Source organism: Ixodes scapularis, unplaced genomic scaffold, assembly GCF_016920785.2.
Source record: "Ixodes scapularis isolate PalLabHiFi unplaced genomic scaffold, ASM1692078v2 PGA_scaffold12__126_contigs__length_90152505, whole genome shotgun sequence".
NCBI lineage: Eukaryota > Metazoa > Arthropoda > Arachnida > Ixodida > Ixodidae > Ixodes > Ixodes scapularis.
In genome coordinates this window covers 30,775,987-30,798,016 of record NW_024609838.1, presented here as the reverse complement: position 1 = coordinate 30,798,016, position 22,030 = coordinate 30,775,987, and the positions used below count along the sequence as shown (strand labels likewise).

Sequence of the window (22,030 nt, the reverse complement as noted above, 5' to 3'; positions counted from 1 at the left end):
GACGCAGGGCATGCCCCTTCCGCCCAGTGACGTGGGAAGGCGGAGCACCGACCTTGTCACTAGCTCAGTGCCCCTGCTCCAGTAAAACCGGAAGAGACATGAGGTGATGCGGCTAGCGAATCGAGAAGGGGGAAGTGCAATGTGGGCAACATAGAAAAGTTGCCCACAAAAAACAGCTCTTACTAGGTAAGCTCTGTCGCGGAGGGAGAGCGTAAAGGTCCCTGCAACAGCCACCTGACGTTCAACGGAGGATGCTAGAACCTCCCACGTGCGGGGTGCCACTCCACGAGAGTCAAAAAACACGCCGAGAACTCGGAGCTCGTTCACAATCTGGATATCCGCAGGTAGAGCGGGAGGGGAGCCTCCAAACTCCAAAGCCTGGCTCTTGGTAGTGTTTAAACAAGCCCCAGAGAGTGCGCCATACTCCAAGAACAGCTGTCCAGCAGCCTCAAAACTGTCAGAGTTGCGGACAAACAAACTGACGTCGTCTGCGTAGGCGCTAACCACGACTGAGTCCCGGCCGGGCAGCGGAAAGCCACAAATCCGGGAGCAGGATGCAAGACGTCGGAGAAGCGGATCAAGACTAAGAACGTAGAGTAAGGGAGACAGCGGGCAGCCCTGTCGTACTCCCCTACTTACTGGAAAAGGCGGAAGAAGACACCCATTGACTTGCAAATGGCCAGTCAGTCCGCTGTATAGGGACTGAAGTAACGAAATAAAAGTCTCGGGGAAGCGAAAGGCTTTCAGGACCTCGAACAGATAACTATGCTCAACCCTATCAAACGCTTTCGCTTGATCGAGGGAGACACAGGCCCCCGACAGATGGGTAAAATTCGCGTACGAAAAGAGGTCTCGTGTGAGTGACAGGGACGAAAAAATGTTTCTCCCAGGCACCGAACACGTTTGAACTGGGCTCACCACATGGGGCATGACCGTACGGAGGCGCGAGACGAGTAGAGACGCTACTATCTTATAGTCTGCGTTTAACAAAGTGATAGGTCGCCAAGCCGCAGGATCCGATGAAGAGCCACCCTCCTTTGGGAGGAGGATGACGCGACCTCTTCTGAAGGATGGTGGAACTTCGCCTGTCTCCAGAAAGCCGTTCACAAGCTGGACTAGGGGATTCGCGAGGACATCCCAAAAAGTGACGTAAAATTCGGCTGGTAAGCCGTCGGGGCCTGGGGCAGACCCGACTTTCATAGCCCGGAGGACGTCAAAGAGTTCCTCGCGTGTTGTAGGACGGAACAGAGAGGAGCCGAGATCATCAGGGCAGGCCGGGAGATCTCCGCAAAAAAGGCGAACCCGCTCGGCGAAATTCGAGATGTTTACGGCGGGGTTCGAGCAAAATAGGGACGAAAAGAAATTTCGGAACACCGCGCCAATTTCACGGGGGTCCTCCGAAAGGCTACCGTCCGCGAGATGTACACTGGGAACGTACGAGTACCCGTCCCCACCGGCGCGTGTGGCACGGAGGCACCGGAGCACCTCCGGGTCTTCCACCGGCTGGTCACGCAGCCGCTGCGCCACAGCACTTCGAGAGGACATGCTCAACAGACGTTGATGGCGATCGCGAAGAACCGTGAGGTACTCAAACATCAAGGCATTCGCATTGTGCACACCACCACGCTGCACAATGCGAATGCGACGGACAACCTCATTGAGGGCCTCCGTCGTGCGGCGCCGAAGCGACTTCCCAGCTGCCGTCGCGAAAAACCGGCAGTCAGACTTCAGCGCGTCCCACTGGGCGGGGGACAAGGCAACGGCCGTCAGTGACGCCCGAATCGATTGTCGTAAGCTAGAGATGGACGGTTCGTCCCGCAGTAGCGAGATATCTAGGCGCCATGTGTCGCCGCGTGGGTACAAAAAACCCGTCACATCAAAAACCGCTGAAACCGGGCGATGATCTGAAACATAGCCTGCAGCTGATGGAAAGGAAAGCACCTCGCAGCTGAGGAGACGCGATGCAAGATGTTTCTGGACATAGACGCGGTCCAGCCGGCTCGACGACGTGCCCCGCGACCACGTGGAGTCGTACGCAGCGCCGTGTAGTTCGACCCAGGCATCGCGCAGGTCGTGCAGCCCGAGAAGCCGAACCAGCTCCTGAGCGTCAGAGGTATTCCGCCCGCGACCAGGCCCGCGAACGTCTCGAGAGGAGTCTATTACACAGTTGAAGTCCCCGCAGAGGAAGAAAAAACCGTCCTCGGGCACATACCGCAGAAGGCTTCTAAAAAAATCCCTCGCCGGCGTGTGGCCGCCACGAACTGGAGCGTAAACGCTTATAGCCCGAAACTTGGCATGACCGATAAAAAAACTGTACACAAGGATGCGACCGTCCGGGTCGCACAGTGAAAAAGCACCTCGCAAAAACGAAGTGCGGAATATTAAAACGCCAACACCACGCGCGCAAGAAGGTGCGAGAGAAAAATAACAAGGAATCGAAAAACGGGCCTTAAATTCTGCCACATCCCGGGCAGAAAAAAAATTAGTTTCCTGCAAAAAGAGCAGATCGCAGTGATTAGACTGGGCAAAGTGTATCACCTCGCGCTGCTTGTTCGGATTCCGAAAACCCTGCACATTTAACGTCAGAATGTGTAGGCCCATAAAAAAAAAAAAAAGTAAAAGAAAAACGTGGCGGACAGTCGATTAGAATTCCAGCGATTCCGCGTAGTCAAAATTGTCCGCGCCGAGCCGCTTCTTTTTAGCCGACGAGGCGGGAGACGCGTCCGAGCCGCCGCTAGCAGGCGAGAAAACGCGTTTGGCATCGGAGCGGTCGTCCGGCATGTCGGCGTCGGGAGACGCCGACTCTGCGGACGACTCACGTGACGTCGTTGTCGTCGAAACCTCTGGCGTGGGTGGCGGATGTCCCTGGCCTGGGGTCACGTCGCCTTCCTCAGCGATGAAAAGGCGGTCGGAATCGTCGCTCAGATCTTCGGAATCAATGCTGTGAGCGAGGATGGCGGCCGCATTCGACGAAGCGTCTGAGGTTTGGCAGTCGGGTTTAGCGGCCACGTTCGATGGAACGCGCGAGGCTTGGCTGCTGGCCGCGTTCGATGAAACGCGCGACGCTTGGCTGCCGGGGTTGGCGTCCGCGTTCCACGGAATGTCCGAAGTTTGGCCGTCGGTAGGGGCGGCCGCGTTCGATGGAGCGCCCGAAGCTTGGCTGTCGGAAACTCCGGCGTTCGACGAAGCGTCGGAATCCGAGACAACAGGGGGAGGTGGTGGGGTCCGCGGGCGGATGGACGGGTCCGAGTCGTCACCGGAAAGCTGGGGGGCTGGGTCGGAGACGGTGTCGACAACTCGCTGCGAAGTGCGTGGACGGTCCTCCCTGGGTTGCTTGGCGGCGGCGGCATACGACTTTCGCTGGACGCAGTCCGTGGTCGCGTGGCCGTGGCCGCACCGCTGGCAAGGAGCCGTGCAACCTGCCGTCGCATGCCCAAAAACGCCACATCTGTCGCAACGTGGGGTCTTGCAGGCGGGTCCGATGTGGCCTTCCAGCCCGCACCGGCTGCAGACGCGTCGCAGACCACGGTAGTCCACCATCACCCGGTGTCCCTGGATGTGGACGAAGTTGGGGACCGGCTTCGACATCTCCATCTTGACCACCCGGGTGCCGGTCCTGACGTCCGGGCGGTCTCGAAACGTGACGTGGTTGATCGCCTTCACCTTGCCGTACTGTGCGAGGACTTGCACCAGTGCCTCCTCCGACACGTACGGGGGAAGGCGGTACACCGAGACACACACAACGTGGGCTCCCACTGGCTCCAGGGGGACTTCCACGTTACCCAGCGACAAGAAACCTTGCGCTACAAGTCGTTGTGCGGCGGCCATGGTGCTGACCGCTGCCATGAACCTTGCTCCACCGTGGTGTTGCAGGTACGACAGACCATCCCCGCCGGCGACGGCTTGAATGCTGTCCATGATGGCATCTACAGGAGTGTCCGCCGGAACATTAAAAGAGAAACACTGTGCCTTCGTAGGCGTCGACATGGCGGAGGCTTCGAACCCCGGGGACCACAAATAAATTGAGGTCCCTGGGCGCGTGCAAAACTAGAGACGCTTCACACGAACGAGCGACCGCAACCCGACGACAAGCCAACCCCCGTCTCCCCGGCGGACGCGCCACAAATTACTACCGAAGTTAAAATGCACCTAGGTCGGGACGCGCTACCTGAAAGCACCGCTGAGGCATGGTTGTATAAAAACAATATTAATTGTTCCGCAAAACCTTGCAAACTAAAGATTATAAAAACATCACGCGCCCTTCATTTTGTACTAAACTCTAATAAATTTCATACTAAAAGAGTCTTTTCCGTTTGTTTTTTACGCAAAAACATGCTTTCTAAAAGCTCAAGGGGACCACAGTACAGACAAATGATAAAGAGCGGCGCTGTTGTCGTATTTAGCTTGGTCTCGGTGGACGGAAGCGGTCCAGGTTTCGACGGCGAGTTTCCCAACTGAGTGTTCTAGTAACGTTGGTTGTTAGGCAGGAGCTGACCAGGACCGAGAACGTCACGATGTCGTCACATGCCGCGCGCGTTCGGTACCATGGGGCGCCCCCGTAGGTGGAGGAGGCTTCCGCGTCGCCCGGTTAAAATATGACGCACCGATATTTAGTTATGCTCTCCGTGCACGCTGGGTTGCCCGATTCACGAACCGCGAAAAAGGTAAACGCTTAAATAGGATTGCGTCTCGTCCACCTTTGAGCGCAAGCGCGCAGCCAAAGCGCGGTGCAAGTCATAGATTGCGTGCTGCTGGAGGCCGGGCTTTCAAAAGGCACGCCCAGCCGTTCTCACTCTGTCAGTGGCTATGGGGGAATACATTCTACTCCGCTCATTTTCATTAGACAGCGCACCTACACACCAAGTCCTCTTCAGCGGTATGGGCACCCCGTGCCAAAGAGAACGCATTCGTGTCGGTCATGTCTACGTTGGCACGCTTTCGGGCTGCGCTGAGGGAGAGTGTTGTGGCCGGTGCACCGAGGCACCATATTCGCCAAGACCGGAGGCGGCTGTCTCCGCTGACTCGAGGGGTTTACACGAAGATAGATAGAGGCAGCCACCCCTCAGAACTTAAAAAGGAAAACCCGAGGTTGAGCGCGTCTCGCGCTTCTAACTGCGTAAGGCCTGATGGCGCCACGTCCATTGGATTTTCGCGGAGTGAGGTATATTCCCTGGTAAGGTATTAGGTTACCACAACGAGGCGCCGATCGGAGGATGGGTAGTCCCGCATGAAACGCTGGGAGCACTGCCGCGCGAGGAGACCTGGGCTATTGGAATTGAGCCTTTCTTGTATTGAAGGCATCGGCGCGGGACAATAAGGAATGGGGACTCTTGTACCGTTTAAAACGGGCATCTGCGGCTCCGCTGATTACGATGGCGCCTTTCGGTGTCGGATTTAAAAAAAGTAGAATATTTTGGGTGCTTCACGGCTAAAACTTCGAATTAAGTTACTTTTGCAGCATGGAACGCTTTTTAGCGGAGCCCCTACTCCCAGAAATTTGTGCTTCCGTCCGTTAGTCCGTGCGCTTCCCCGCTAAACTTAGTGCCAAAGATGTGCGGGCGTACAATTATACACCAATTCAGGTCGCGAAGTATTGAGCGCGCGAAAATTGAATTGGTGTATACACCCGAAGCGACGTCATCTGGCATCACGACTTGACACAGTGACGACACGTCACGTGCCCACGTCACGTACCGTCGTGCGAGGTGACTTAAGGTCAGGTGACCACGTCCCTCGATGTTGCGTGACGTCTTCACATGGGAGCGCTTCCAACTTCTCGCTCAGGATCACGTGGCTTGTGGGCTGCCTTGGTAATGCGAGCTGCGTGGAGTAGGTGCAAGCGTCAATCGTCCGCAAGCGTCGCGTCTCCTGGCTTGGATCAGCTTCTTCGACTGTTATTATACTCTCCACACGCCAACACACGCATGCGCATGAACCTTGAGTTTGCACCGAGGTGTCCGCAATTTAAATTGCAAGCTCTCCCCTATGGTGCAAGTTGCTCCCCCTCTTAATTCTAGGCTCTCTAATACACCGGGGAACCCTAAGTTATATTTCATAAAAGACAAATAACGAAGAGAGGTAGAGAAAGAGATATTCAAAGTGAGAGAGAGGATTTATGTTCGTTTTTACTTCTTCTTTTCATTGCAGCCCGCACAGTAATGTGCCATAATCACCAGTACTGCGAGAGGGGCACCAAATGCTGCAGAACTAATGAAATTCCCGAATATTACTACTGCTGCGAGTACCCGAACGGCACTTGTTGCTCAAGCGGTACCTTCTGCTGCGACGCGGGTTATATTTGCGACTTCAAGTACACCATCTGCAGGATCAAGGATTCTTACACCCCCCACGTTCGGGGCCTCAGCGAGCTCCAGAAGGACCCGGCAATTCTGAAGAGCCTTGGGATGCCAGCCAAGTCCAACAGGGCAAAGACAAGTACGAAACAAACTAATGGTGAATTCCAATGGTCGTTTTGGAGCGCGCCAGGATCGGCAGACCAGATCCGAGATAGAGCACGCGATTCGAACGGAGTCGCTCCGCCTCCTGATACCCACTGGAACATGACCACTCCTCTGGGATCGGCGGATCCCAGAGGAGTGGTACGAAAAAGCAGTCGAATTTATGCGGGACATGCAAGCAATCTTGATCGTCGTCGCTGTTACTCGAGTCGCTGATGCTGGAGGAGCTGCTCGAGCAAGTTGACGACGATGAGTAATCAAGCAGAAGCAGCAGTAAATCGGGCGGCACTTCGCGAGCGCTCATTGCGAATTCTTCAAAGACGAGATGCCCGGCAAGAAAGGAAGTCACGTGTGCGCGCCGAGCTCTGGCCAGGCTGGCTTCCGGTCGAATACGCCGAAATCGGAGGAGCGACTTTTCTCGGATCCGGATCGATATCTGGAGTGGGAGCTGATCCAAAACGATGATTGGAACACGTCCGTCTCGATCCCGATCATCAGGTGAAATAGGTGCGTTCCAGAAAATGTCGATCTCGGCGCGCTCCAAAACGACCTATGGAATTCGCCATAACACCGATTAGTCCGGTGATCATGCTGGGCGAGCAGCCTGCTTGTTTTCTGGTCCATGACTGCGTAATGGCCCCTTCTAAACTCTAAAGCCGGAGTTACACTGCACATACGTCATACAAAAGAGGGTCTGCAAACAAGAGTCACCACAACATCCGTGGTTCGAATGCCGCGTGCCAAGTTTCTCCTTGAACTCGTCGCGATGCGGCATTCGAAGCGTGGAGATCCCGCGGTGACTCGCGTTTGATTCTGTATGCAGACTGTCTTTTGTATGTTGTACAAGCAGTGTGACCTCGACTTAAAGACCAACGACCAGTTCGCGCTTTCCACTTTTCTCCCGCTTCCTCCTTTCCCCTTTTACCTTGTCCACCATTGCCCGTGTCCTCCTCCCCTATGGTGAGGAGGATCTTCCGCCTTGCAGAATCTCGAGTCTGGTCGTCGGCCTTTCAGAAATCTGGAGAATCCACGTTCCAACAAAGCACTTGATAAAACCAGAAAACATAAAAAAAAACATCACCATGCACAACGTTTCATTGCGGACAGTGTTTTGTTTTTCATCTTTAAACATATTTTTGGCATTGTCCTTGGGCAAGCTCCCTCCGTAGATTGCAGTGATTGGTTCTTTCAAGTATTTTGCGGAAAAGTTGACATTCCAGCTTTCTTAAGAGGAATGCATCGGACTGACATCCGCCTTTTCTCCAAACGCATCCGCGGGGTTTGTCGGATGCCGGTAGAGGCAGCACCTCGTAGATAGCAAATCACTAGTGCCTGAATTCTCGGCATCACCTAAAGAAGGCCCACCTGGGTTCCAGTGCGAGTGCCCCATCAGCGGTCGGTCGAAATTACTCGTGTCCAATCACTGAAAACACGAGTCCCGGCGTAACTGAAAGGAGTCTTGGACAGTTACGCTGAAAATTCAGCGCTAAGGTTTTGTTATCTTGGAGGTAGCTAACAAGTGGCTGGGGTTGATGAAAAGGGGGGGGGGGGGGGGGGGGGAAGGGGAGGGAATGGAGTACGGACCGGAAATGTCGGTTGCCTTAGGGCGTGAATGGTTGCCGGGCAAATGTCAACATCTCCTAGACAGCTTTCAAGCTTGCGCGTCACGTGACGTCATGTCACGTGACACGCAGGTTTTGAAAGCTATCTAGGAGGCGTTGCGAAGGTTCGACTCGTGGAATTCGACTGGATTTTGTTACACTTAACACATTACTTGAAGTCGATATTGTTTTTTAGGCCACTGCGTGATTGCTACGTGAAGTTTTTTCAATGGTAATTTTAACTTTAATTGAAATGTAAGAAATTACTTCAATTATTCGTTGCTCTTACGAAAATATTGACATAATATGGCAATCGACATAATCTGTCAACGCAATGGCATGAAAGATCTGTAGGAATACAAATGGAAAATAACATCGGAGAGAAGAAGCCCCCATCAGTAAGAGAAAAGTACGAAGAATTCCGGGCGAACGTCGTTTAATTGCTCATCAGAACTATTTTAAAAATTGTCACGAGCTTACATTTCTATTCAAAATAGACAAAACATAAGAAGTGCATACCGGATATTTTCCTACCCCTATCTTCTGGGAAGGATATGAAACCGTCGGCGTTCCTTGTTGCTAAATTGAGAACTACACCGATGGATACATCAACAACAAAGATGATTGGTTTGTGTTTTGACGCTGGCTGGGCATAGCGCCCCCTATAGTTTGGTCTCCTCGCCAATAGGGCGGCCACAATGGATTCAAGCGCTGTAAACAAACAGGAATAATCGGCGACTGCACAGAGGAAGCTCAAACTTTCATAAATTGCGCATTAATTTTTTTTTTTTTTTTACCTTATGACATCTTAAGGCGCTCTGTCCTCGGAAGAAAATGAGACCAACAAACTTGCCAGGGTCAACGGCGGCGTGTTCGCAGACTACCGAACTATAGAGAATTGTAAGCTGTGGTGCCATCTTGCGATAGGCGCAGCAAGCAGACAACAGAGTCCGTCGTCCACGCGCGACGTCATTCCAAAGATGGCGCCACAACTTTCAACCATCGCGTTTCCAACTAGCGTATTTGCCACGTCCTAAACTGTGATCCCCTAATTTCCGCCTGATGACGTCAGAGTGTCATGCTTCTTCCTGCTCGATCCTGAAGGGTGGTATAGAGGAGCGAAGGTGGATGTGGGAGCCGCCTGTGCTACTGCAGTTAGTTCTCCAGCAGCCTGACAGTCCACGGTTTAGCTTCCGCATCCATGAGTTGGAATGCGGCGACGCCGGCGACACTCGCGCATTCGCTCTGCTGGAACTTCTCCGACCAACCGCCAGAATCGTGACATCCGACAAAATGACACGCCGCGGCTCCTATGACGCAATTTACTGCTATTTTGGGACCACACCCTATATGTGAGCTGTATGGGACGCTAAACACAACAGTCGAGGACGCGTTCCAATCACCATATCATAGTAATACAGACCACGCATCGTTTCTTCACGTGCAGTTAAGTTCGAGAACTGCCCGGACGGAACGAGCTGTCACTACGGCTCCAGCTGCTGCCAGAATGAGGACGGCCGCTACGCCTGCTGCCCTTACGAGCGTGCCCAGTGCTGCGACAATGAGCGTTGCTGTCCTCGGGGTTTCAAGTGCAACGACGTAGAGAAGACCTGCACCAAGGACGGGACTGTCAAGCCAATGGCTGCCAAGTACCGAAGCTTCAGAAATCCCGTGCCTAACATCGACAGCAGTGAGTTGACGTATGCAGTTCATTATAACGAAGGAATCTAAAAAAAAAAAAAAACGCGCTTTGATCGCTGAATGAAACACACTTTGACAAGAAGTACACCTTATAATGTCTGTGAGTTCACTTTCCTTCTGAACATGGAGGCAGCCAAACACGGAGATAGCCCATCACGGCGAAGAAATGAAAAATGACAGTGAATGACGAAGCTTATATTAAGATTAGACATTAAAAAAATACGATGTGTGCAGGGAAAATGAGCAAATGAAACGTCGTGCTATTAGACCCTTTCCAAAAGTCCGCGCCAGCGTCTGTCCGCCATTGCTTGATCACGTACTTAATCACGTACTCGGATCCAATCACACGATACGTGTCCATGGATGGATGGATATATGTTAATGGATATACCCTTTGTGACGGACGGTAGCTTGCGCCACCTAGTCCAAGCACACAGTAGCGGCTGCATGCGTGATGGACTTTTAAAAATGGTCTATTGCCCCAGCAGACGTAGCATTCTTTTCATTTTTGTCTTATCGTATTCCGAGCTTGGCCATTCGGTGGGATACTGGCATTGTTCACCTGCGTGCTCTGCCGGGAAGTGTACTCCCTTAACCTTTGACTAGAGTTTAGAACACGCAAGCAAAACGAAGGAGGGTGTTTTTTTAGCAACGGAGATGAATCAAAACACTGAGCATTTCTAAGCAGATGTTTTGGTTCTCAGTCGAAATGATTTCTTAAAAACCGCACAATAATGCACCTATACAGAGCGTGGTGCGATCAGAACGAAGGTGTCGAGGTTAATAAAGCATCTAAGTGCTTTTTGCATAGAGGGTTGGGATACAAGCTGTGCCAAGAGGGTTCCGGCTGAAGCTTTAAAACTTCGGTATTACAAGGACTCCGTGTTTGTGGAGTTTATTTCTCGAAAAGTTCGGAGGCAGTGCTTTTCGGAGTTTATTATTTTTTTTTTTACTGAAATTCGAGGTGCATTGAAGTTAATTTTTTATATATTCCTAACTCTTTGATAATCTGAGCTTAATTTTACGGCGTTAACAACGTATCAAAGTTAAAAAATAAAATAAATTCCGGACACAAACGAACACTACATTGATCAGACCGCACCTGTATTGCAACTATATTTCTGCAGCTGCATCTGGCACTTGCTCACTTGACACTGGTAATACTCACCATCACACGACAATTGTTCCGAGGAGCTGTTACCTCAATAATAGTCGCTACTTTGAAATAACTAAAGGCTGCTGGACGTATCGCTGGGAAGCATAGAAGCATTGTCCACTCTTTTATTGAAATACACGGGTCCAAAGCTTTCACTGTTACACTGCCCCTGCTTCCCCTAAGAAGAACAAAAAATATGGTCCAAACTGGAAACCCCTACAATGACTTTAACTTGACTCCGAGGCAGGCACTTAGCCGGGGGGGAGGCCCATGAGGCCCGCCCCCCCCCCCCCCCCCCCCCCGGGATCTTCCAATTTGCTGGGGCCTCCTCTCTCCCCTCCCCCTCATACAACACTTTGTCACGGGGGGCCCCCGTAACACCCGAGAAGGGCGAAGAAGAGCCGTCCACAGAGACATGCGGCCTCCCCCAAGCCTCTCCTCGTAACCATGCAGGTAGCGCGCCCCGATCCGGCGGCACTTACGGCCTGCCTGAGCTAGGCCTAGATAGGGATGCGGGCTACATGTGGTTCAGCTTAACGTCTGGTAACCTAGGCAGCACCACCCCCAGCGTGATAAGACCTATCCACTCAAAGTACGATGCCGTCATACACGACCGAACGCCTCTACGGCTTGGACACGAGCGGCGCGTCAGCGTTAGGCTGGAACTCGATGTAATCGCTGCGTCGGAATGCAGTCAAATTCCTTCTCGAACCCAACTGCCCTATCGGCACCGTTGTTGTATGCAACAATGGTGAAAAAAAGAGGAGAAAGGCTTAATTAAACTGTACTATGTATAAAGAAAAGTTTGTGCGTTAGTTTTAGCGGAACATGGAGGCAGCCAATCACGGAGAAAAATCCAGCAAATGGCAATCGAAACTCCAAATAAAACTATAAAAAAACTGTATGAGCGCGGTAATTTGCACATCGCATTTTTTTCCCGGTTGTTCGCCGTGGTCTGCTATGTGTACTAAAAAAAACAACAACAAATAACTCAAGTAGATGGTTCTTTGTTCTTCTCGATGCGCCACGGACTCCCGATGTCATCAGCGAGAAGGCTCGGTGAGGTTTGGTATGGGGTAGGTATACTTTATATACAGGGAATCACGATACAGCAACTTTTACGAAGCAGGAAGGGAAATTTTTGGCCGCCCCGCGGACCCTCTCCGCGGCTATCTCGAGGTGAGGCCTGCCCACCTAGCTTCAGACAAGAACCCCTTTTGCAGCCAGGACCACGCTTAAATACCAGCGCATACGCGCTGCTTACAATCCCCCCAAATGGAAGAACATAGAAAAAAGCTGCGAACACTGACATCACTTATCTCCAGCGCCATTCGTCAAAACTGACATCATTTCTTCAGAGGCTTTGCTATTTGCCGAAACTGACATCACTCCTTCAGAGGCCTTCATTCGTCGGTTCTGATGTCAGGTCTTGCGCAACTCTCATACAACCTTGGCACTCCGGTATGCAATGCTGCTCGTCCATCCATCGTAGCACGGAGAGGAAACATGACACCCCGGCCAGCTTCCCGCAAAGGGCAATCTCTCTACGGGATACATTAGTCACGAATGCGAAGGTGGTGGCGCCCGGTAACACATATCACCAAGAGCATGTTGAGAAAGCGATAAACAATGACGCCAGACCTTACACAGATCTTTTTTTTTTTTTTAATGATTGGTTTCAGCTTTATTTCGTTGGTGACAACGCCGCTCTCTATGACACTTCGGTTGGAGCAGACGCTTCTCCTACGTGTTGATTATATTCTTTGTTTTAAGACTTCCACGATCGAAGGCTAAGGCAGTTTCGGTGGCTGCTCGATCATAACGAAACATCTTTCAGCAGCTCCTGTTTTTTATCTACTCGAGAACTCTGTTTCAACTGACGGAGAAAGAAGTTTCTACGGGTCTTAGATTTAATTTGCCAACAATTTAAGAAATGCAGGGCTTGGTTTGTTTTGTTCCTTCTTCTCGCTTCTTGATTTGTCCGACAATGAAGTTTTATACTACTTCTTCAACATTCTCGTCGGCTGGTGGGTGACACTAGCTGTTCCAATAATAAAAGGCAGAACGGACTTAGACATCCAATGGCAACGACCTTTTATACAACTAAAGAGCACCAACCCTGTAGACCATTTGTGAAAATACGTATAGTGCCCCCTCTGTCGAGTAACTCACCAAAGTCTCGAATATAGCAGCTGTTCCGAAACCGAAACATAGAGGGAGGGTTGCCAAACGGTGTCACTTTATTTTGAAAAGGCAATTAGAACAATGGTTAAAACTCCAAAACTAAAGCGCAACGTAGTATTTTTAGCCTTTGGGCATCACCTGTATAATGGACCAGTTAACGCAAGTTACCCTCAATAAAACCGAGCCCGCGTTGCTTCTTTATCCCTAACCCAACGCCCTCCGGCGTCCCCTTGGCACCCCAACCACGATCATACCCAAAACATCGCTGCTCATTCAGCCATCTCCCCCTAAGTTCGCTCCTTCCTCTTGCGAGGCATTGTGAAGACTGCGGCGCAACCTTTGTGCGCCTCGTTCCGAAACCTGCGCATGCGCACGATAAAAAGGGGAGAACGTTGTATGGTCTACCTGACTATTCCTCGCATGCGCATGCTCATTTTGATGTGGTGATTCGGTGGTTTCAAGACGCGCTACCGGATTTAAAGTTGCCGTCGTAAGTTGCGCATGGACGCCTGTCGAAGTTTTGTCGAATCTTTGTCTCAGTCAGACAGCTCGGCTAATGCTGAATCTTTCCAGGGCCTAAACGTCGGTTTTTCCCGTTTATGTCGTTTCAGCGCCGAGCGTTCCCTGTCCCACCTGGATGATTTGCGGCAGCAACAGCTGCTGCGTGAACCAGTACGGAGCGTACAGGTGCAGTCCGTACACCAAAGGAACATGCTGCTCAGACGGAAAGTCCGGTTGTCCTCCTGGAATGGTCTGCGTTTAGGATTTTCCGGGCCACCAAAACTAACTAAAGTTTCAAAATGTTCGGTGTTTTAGTCTTCTCAGCATGCTAATATCTAAATTCAAAATGGCTCTTAATAAAGCTGAAGGTAATATGCCAAACCGACGCTCAGATTTTCCTGCACTTACCGGTTGCATGACGTCACAAGTTGTAAACGTTTCATGTCAAGCAGGCAGGCTAAAAACAACAACAACAAATCATGTATATATAGTCTTGCCTTCGGTAAGCTTCCAGAACATTTATTTCTGACCATCAGAGGCCTTGCAAACTCGTTCAGAAAAAAAAAGCTCTACTGTCGAAATAAAACATATGTCGTCACGTTTTCAGCGTTGCTAAAAGAGCCCTGCTGTTGGAAACTGCGATGAGCAAGGATAAAAACTAAAAATTCAATAACGTCACGAGAATTACCAAAATTGTTTTGACATTATTCGGTCACTATAGTTCAGCTGGGTACGACTGGCCTGTTGAACCAATCCTCAGGCAAAATAGCGATCATACACATTGCCATAAGGCAATGTTAATGATCGCTTATAGAAGGGCATTAACATTGCCCTTCTACAAAGATAGTTTATTGCCGCCTTACAATGACAACACACAAAAGATGATAAAAGGATAAAACGGCCGGCGAGGTGTGATTTGTTCTTAATAATGAGAAACACACATTTCAAGAGGAAATTCAGAGAGCAAGTCGTCTTGCTTCTCGCTCAGGAGTTGCGGTAACGTCCGAGATACGCTGAGTTCTGAGTGGCTTTCATTGAGAGGATAGTGGGTAGACATCAACGCTAGATTCCTTGACATCGAACACCTTTTTTTTTTCTCAGTCGGCCAATAACACCTTGGCGTTTAGACATAATCGCAACCCCTGTGCAAGAAGCAGACGAACTTACACTACACTAAAGTGAAAAAAAAAAAGTTTTTTTAATGGGTTTAATATTTTTCTTGCAGATTGTTCCACTAGAAGGATTTTTTTAGCAATATTTACGCCGCTACGCGCAATATCGATGCAGAATGTGGAGGTCGCAGCCCGCTAAGCCCCGCCCCGTGCTTACAAGTTGCTTCCATCTCTCTTTGGCTGGATAGATGATTGACGTGTGCAATGTCGGTTATAAAATTGGCTCTCCGTGCCGTAATAGTATTTTAATCGACAACATTTTTATGTTTGAGAAATACATATTCTAGACGGAGTCATCATTGTTTCCAAAAATATCTCGTGATTGCCTTTCTGCTTCGGCTGCAAACGATAACAAACATGGCCGCCAGCGTCTGCGGAGGGGTCAACGAGAGCAGCTCGTCGAGCTCGTCTATTTTAATGGGTGCGAGCACTGATCTCAATGACAATTGCTGGATCGCGCTTGCCGCTCCCGCAAGTGAAGCCACCGGACGCAACCCCGCTGGGATACGATTTCCCGTGTTGCTAGCCTTTTGCTGCGGTTTTCCAGCGTGCTGTAGACACGTTTTCTCCTCGTTCGTCGTCATTCGCCGAGGAAGTTTTTTGAGACTCTGTGTATTGTTGAGACTTGCCGTTGTGAAAACGTGGAAAATTTTACGAAAGTGCAGTGTCGCAGGAAAAAGGCACAACGCGTCGAAAGGAAGGGCTGGCGGCGTGTTCAAAGCTTCCTTGGCACGCCGAAGTGCCGTGTCTCTGTGCCTTCGCGCGCTTGGATACCGACCAAGAACCGACGCCGTGTGAATGTGTTTAGCGAGTGCAATGTGCGTGAAGCCGTATCAAAAGGTACAACTCGTCGAAAACGTGTCGCCGGTGTCGCGGCGTGATCAAAGCTTCCTTGGCACGCCGAGTGATGCATCTTTGTGCCTTCGCTCGCTTGGATACCGGTCAAGAATTGACGCCGCGCCAAAGTTCTGAACGTGTGTCGCGCGTAGATGCCTTTAGATCATTGATATATATCGGCCACGGAGTTCTGGATCGTCCAGCTGTTCCGGTAAGTTGCTATCAATAAAAGGGGGAGATCTGTACGTGTTCTTATGTACTATATTAACCATGGCTATGTCCCAAATCTACTCTAATAGATTCCGAGGGAGCACGAATAGGGCAACGTTGTGGAGCCAGGGGGGTTTTCGAAAGCAAAAGTACAAGACGGCGAGAATGAAAATCTTTGAAGCGCGGCCGATATGGTCGTGTGCAATCTGTTGACCAATTACAATTAGGCGAGCCGCGCTCAAACGTCAAGTGCAATTAAGTAGGTTGATAATAAGCCAGCACTGATCAGTGATGAGGAGCTGTTGTGCACGGTATTGTGTAAATCGTCCAAGGACGAAAAAAAGACGTACCTTCCCCCCATCTTCCGTCGCTAGTGGACGCTGGATTAAGCTCGTTCCTAAACCGCGAGGGGAAAAGACGCTGATCCAGAGGCACGAACAGCTTCACGCACATTGCACTCGCTAAACACATACACACGGCGTCGGTTCTTGGTCGGTATCCAAGCGTGCGAAGGCACAGAGACACGGCACTTCGGCGTGCCAAGGAAGCTTTGAACACGCCGCCAGCCCTTCCTTTCGACGCGCTGTGCCTTTTTCCTGCGACACTGCACTTTCGTAAAATTTTCCACGTGTTCACAACAGCAAGTCTCAACAATACACGGAGTCTTCAAAAAACTTCTTCGGCGAATGACGACGAACGAGTAGAAAACGTGTCTACAGCACGCTGGAAAACCGCAGCAAAGGCTAGCAAAAACGGCAAATCGTATCCCAAGCGAGTGAAGTCCGGTGGCTTCACTTGCGCTGCAGCGAACAAGCGGGGAAGCGCGATCCAGCAATTGTCATAGAGATCAGTGGGTGCGAGTCGTTCTACGTTCACGCAGCCGTTTAAACGAAGATCTCTTCGACCGATCTGCAGGCTGTCTCCAAGTAGCGGCCAGGTTCTCCAAATCGACCGCAAAAATCGGTTTCTTAAAGGGGCCATGAAACGAATTTTGGGTTGGGATGAATGATTTTAAATTGGGACTTTACTAATCGCATATCGTTTAGTTGGCCAAAAGGAAGAGGCTAGAAAGTCAAAAGCCAGCTTTTCGGTACGAACTTTTGAAAATGTAGCGGACTATTTTGTACTTTCTTGCCTTCGAAAGCTCTCCGCCTTTTCACTATGATACATACGCGGTTCCAAAAGCGCGTCACCGGAGCCAAACTGACGTCAGCAGAGCCCAGCTCACGCATTGGACACGAGAACTGTGTTACTCGGACGTCAACAATCAATCCGTCGGCGAATATTCGGATTCGCGTTCGTGGCCAATGAGTGCCCTGACGGAACTTATTGTCACTATGGAATGACAAGTTCTACGGTGTGCATAAAAAGCACGGTGGAAGCTAGGAGTCATCGCACCGGTGCCGAAGGAATGTCACGACCACGTGATTTCACAATTCGCATTTGAGTTGAGGATTAAAGCTAAGGAGGAAGAAGTAGGAAAATCGTTTCATGACGCCTTTAAGCTATCGCGCTACGATTTTGTGCAGCGTTGCCCACAGGTGGTCCCTTGTTTCTATGAAATTTGCAAAGAGCGAACTTACCTGAGAAAAAGTAAAACAAGAAAAAGGCTTAACCCCTATGAAAATGCAGAGAAGCCATCGGTTTTCAAACAATAGGGCGCCGTTTGGCACGGGATACAAGAGATGGCGCAAGCGGTCGCGAGGCCAACTGTCGCCAACGAACGAGCATACGGCGCCGAAAGCCAGCGTCATTAGCAGACTATCTTTTCGACTCAAGAGCGGAGCGCGTTCCGCAGGCGGCGAGAGTCGCAGAACCAGAAACAGGAGCAGTAGCAAGGAACTACACAGCAGATGACATAAATATACCCCCCCCCCCCCTTTAAAAAAAAAAAAATAAAAAAAATTCTTGACAAACCACTTTTTAATCGGTTATGTGACCATTCAATGTGTTTTATTACTAAGGATGGTAAAATCATGCATTTCCAACTGACATCGAAAAAGCTCGCGCCGCTTTTGAGTCGAAAATATCGTCTGCTATTTGACGCTGGCTCTCGGCGCCGTATGCTCGATCGATGGCGGCAGTTGGCGTCGCGATCGACCGCTTGCGCCATCTCGTCTCCCGTGCCAAACAGAACCCTATTATTTGAAGACCGGCGTCTTCGCTGCATTTTCATGTTAGTTAAGCCTTTTTTTCTCTTTCTTACGTTTTCCTCGCGTAAGTTCGCTGTTTGCAAATTTTATGGAAACAAAAATGCACCACCACCTGCGGGCAACGCTCCACCAAATCGTAGCGCTATAGGTTAAGAAACCGATTTTCACGGTCGATTTAAAGAGCCTGGCCGCTATTTGAGACACCCTGTAGTTTGCACCGAAGAACTGTCGCAAGCGCAAGCCTTCAGAAGCGCTGTTGGTGAAGACGACGACGTTTTCAGGCAATCAACGCCATTCTTCTTGCTCTTTTGGAAAAATAGGATTTTTCAAAGTTTCGTGATATTATCCAGTCAGATTTTCTTATTGACGTCAAGCGGTGAGGTCCCGGACGCGGCGCATGGTCGCCCTTTCCCTGTAAACACCGGACCGACGACCTGGGCAATGGACCAACCGCCACCAGCTGAAACACCCGAAAGAGGGGATCCTGGACCATCACATGGCAAGTCACCACCTCAATGTACCGCCCCACCACCGCCAACCCTTATCCCCGGTGACCTCAAGAAAGCTCCCATTAAAAGACGATGTACAGACCCAGACTCATATCACGACTATGATGATGAGAAGACCTCTACTTATTCCGTTCAAGATGCTGTTTTACATTCCAATGAAGACGAGTCTCCAGAAGATCCCATGCAAGTTCTGGAAGCCGATGAAGATAATCGGCCCTTTATCCCAGTCCACTACAAGAAAAACCGCCCTGCGGGCATTCCAGTGGTTTTCAAACCCAACAGTTCCAATGCATCCTTGTGGAGGGTAAATCCTAACGAAGTGGCCAAAGAGATCATTGATGTTGCACAGGAGAAGCTACTCTCACATAGGATGAACAAAGACGGGAGCCTTTTCGTGAATGTTGCATCTCTGCAAGCAGCCAACAGATTACTAGCCATATCGACCCTTTGCTCTATTGAAGTGGCGACAAGTGTACCCCACTCCTACTCACGGAATCTGGGAAAAATCAAAGGAGTACCGATCGAGTATACCGACGAAGAACTACTAGACTATTTTAAAAATCTTGGAGTTATTTCTGTTCAACGGCAAATTTCGTATAGAAGACAAGAGGACGGCAACGTGGAACACCGCAAGACTGAAAGCGTGCTCCTCCACTTCCGCCCAGACCAACCAATGCCTACACGCGTTCTCTTAGGCTTCACAAGTCACACTGTTGACGAGTATTTTGGTCCTCCAGTGCAGTGCTATCATTGCCAAAGGTACGGACACATTGCGCAATACTGCCGTGGACCACGGCGCTGCAAAGTGTGCGCAGGTCCGCACCACCACAAGACTTGCACCAATCGGCAAGAACCCAAGTGCGCAAACTGCGGTAACCAGCATGCCGCTACCTTCTCTGGGTGTCAACGCAGAAAGGCTGCCTCGGTTATCCGAAGACAGGACGTCTTAAATGGCAAGGAAAATCGTGGGTTCGCGGCCACCTTAAACCCTGAAGTTGTGCGCGTCCCCTTGCCTGTCCCGGTTCCAACGGATAAGCGAGCCCAAAAGCCAACTTACAGTGACGCATTGAAGAAGACGACGAATGGAGTGAAAGAAAAACACAGAGAACGTCGGCCACATGAAGACGCACCTGAGACAGCCAGAGGAATTACATCAACTATGCAATTACTGAAATCAGCCCCTACCACTCAGACGACCATCCGACAACCTATGTCGGTATCATCAGCTCCAAGGCGCAAACGACAAGAGCAGGCTGGTGACCTTGGTAGCGTCCTTATTCCTATGCTTTTTGCTGCGTTAAGGGCCATCATAAAAGCGATCCCTGATTCAGACAACCTACCAGAAGTGCAAGCCCTGCTTGCAATGGAATCCTTTTTGAAAGTAGGACCCTTCCACCGCTAGGAGCGGATGGCCTCGGCTAAAAGTCACAACTTCAAGAAACGTACAAACGATAAACCCGAAATTCCAAGAATACTACAGTGGAACGCTTGCAGCCTAAATACCCGCCTTCCAGATCTTCAGAGGTATCTACTCTCCACTAGGATTGATGTACTGGCGATTCAGGAACCTAACAACGATCCATCCAACTGCCGCCTGTCGCCGTACGTAGCCTATTACAGTTCTACAAAAAGGAAGGACTGCAAGCCACGATCTGTAGTCTTTGTTCGCGCCGGCCTTCCTCAATCGCCAGTAGACCTATCTTCAGTTTCGAAGAGTAGTGCTGAATATGCTGCTGTATCTGTTAGATACAAAAACGTGGACTTCACAGTCGTTTCAGTGTATGTCCCTCCAAATTGCAAATGGGATGTCGGAGAGCTTTCCGATGTAAAGCAGAGAAGCAGAGGCCATCTTATACTCTGTGGAGATTTCAACGCCCACAACAAGATATGGGGTGACCGCAAAAATACAAGAAGAGGATTTGATCTTGATAGTATGACATCTTCACTTCATTTAGAGGCCCTTAATGACGGTGCGGAAACGTTCATCAGACCTGGAGTTGGCCGCAGTGTATTAGACCTGACGTTCCTGTCCCCGGATATATTGGCAGATTGGAATGCGCTAGCCGATTCCTGGGGCAGTGATCATATACCGATCATGATTACCAGCAAGTTTGCCAAAAAGACAAACAAAACTTACAGAGAGGTTCGAGTTACCAACTGGGATGTATTCCGATCTCACATGGACTTTGCTCTAGCTGGCAGCACGACAGAAGACACAACAGCCATGATTGCACGAGCCATTCAGCTGTCAACAAAGACCATTAGAGTACCATACACCCGGCCTGTTCCCGACCTCATGTACCTAAACCTAAGGGCTGCTCGACGCCGCGCACAGCGACGAGCCCGAAAAACAGATGATCTGGATGATTGGAATGAACATCGCAAGATCGATGCTAAATTTCGCCGATATACTAAGCGCCTCCAACGCCTACAGTGGAACCAACTATGTGAGTCGTTTGGTTCCCCATCGGGTATTTCGAGAGCATGGAGGATCGTCAGAGTCTTGAAGGATAAAAAGCAACCCGAGCATCCCGTTGCAGGATTAGCGCTAGCCCTAGGCCGTACTACTCAAGAAACCGCGGAGCTTCTTGCTGATGCGTTCGCTGCCCCAATTCCGCCACCACAGGGATACAGGGACAAGCCTCCAGTTCCATTGAAAACAAATCCTTGCTCAGAAATGGACGCTGACTTCACCATCACTGAACTTGATGTTGCCCTCCGACGCTCGCGCCGTCGAACCGCTCCGGGACCGGACGGCGTAACGTTTCAAGCACTGAGAAATCTTTCTTTCCCGCATAGAGAGGCCTTACTGGAGTCTATCAACAACATATGGAGAACGGCAAAAATCCCTGCAGCATAGCTCACCTCTGTAGTGGTTCCTATCAGAAAGCAAGGAAAACCCGGTGATCGGATTGAATCCTACCGGCCAATTTCTCTCACCAGTTGTATCGGGAAATTAATGGAAAGACTAGTACTTTCAAGACTTACGTGGCTGCTTGAATCCAAAGGAGCACTGCCAGATCAACTCTGCGGATTCCGACGAAGGAGGTGCACCTTTGACGCCATTGCTGATCTCGTTTCGAGCCTTGAAAATGCCCGTTCAACTCACCAAACAGTCTACTGCATATTTTTGGACATATGCAAAGCTTTCGATGCCTTGCCACACCATACTATTCTGCGTCAACTTACACGGTACGGAATTGGTGGAAGAACATATGACTATATCGCCGCGTTCCTCACTGGCCGCAGCCTAAGGGTAAGAGCTGCCGAATGTCTAAGCACTCGTCGGTCGGTGACCCAAGGCGTTCCCCAAGGAAGTGTACTGAGCCCGTTTCTGTTTAACCTTACCATGGCAGAACTTCCGCTATGCATAAACTCCGCAGAAACGTCCAGTACAACAGTTCACATGACGATATACGCCGATGATGTGGCAATTTGGTGTGTCGGTCCATCCAGTCTGTCAAGGACCATCGGCAAAAGGCTTCAGAAAGTTCTTGACAGCACGACTTCTACTCTAGAAGAACTAGGACTTACTTTATCTACAAGCA

At 50.3% G+C, this 22,030-nt stretch overlaps 1 protein-coding gene across 1 annotated transcript in view; it reads left to right on the top strand.

Moving 5' to 3' along the window:
- Positions 1–9,673: 9,673 nt before the first annotated feature.
- LOC8030312 (tyrosine-protein phosphatase Lar) overlaps positions 9,674–22,030 on the top strand; it is a 65,230-nt gene continuing 52,873 nt past the window's right edge. Inside the window, exon 1 of the mRNA XM_042289500.1 lies at positions 9,674–9,749. The gene's annotated coding sequence lies outside the window, so the exon portion shown is untranslated. The remainder of the gene's footprint in view (positions 9,750–22,030) is intronic.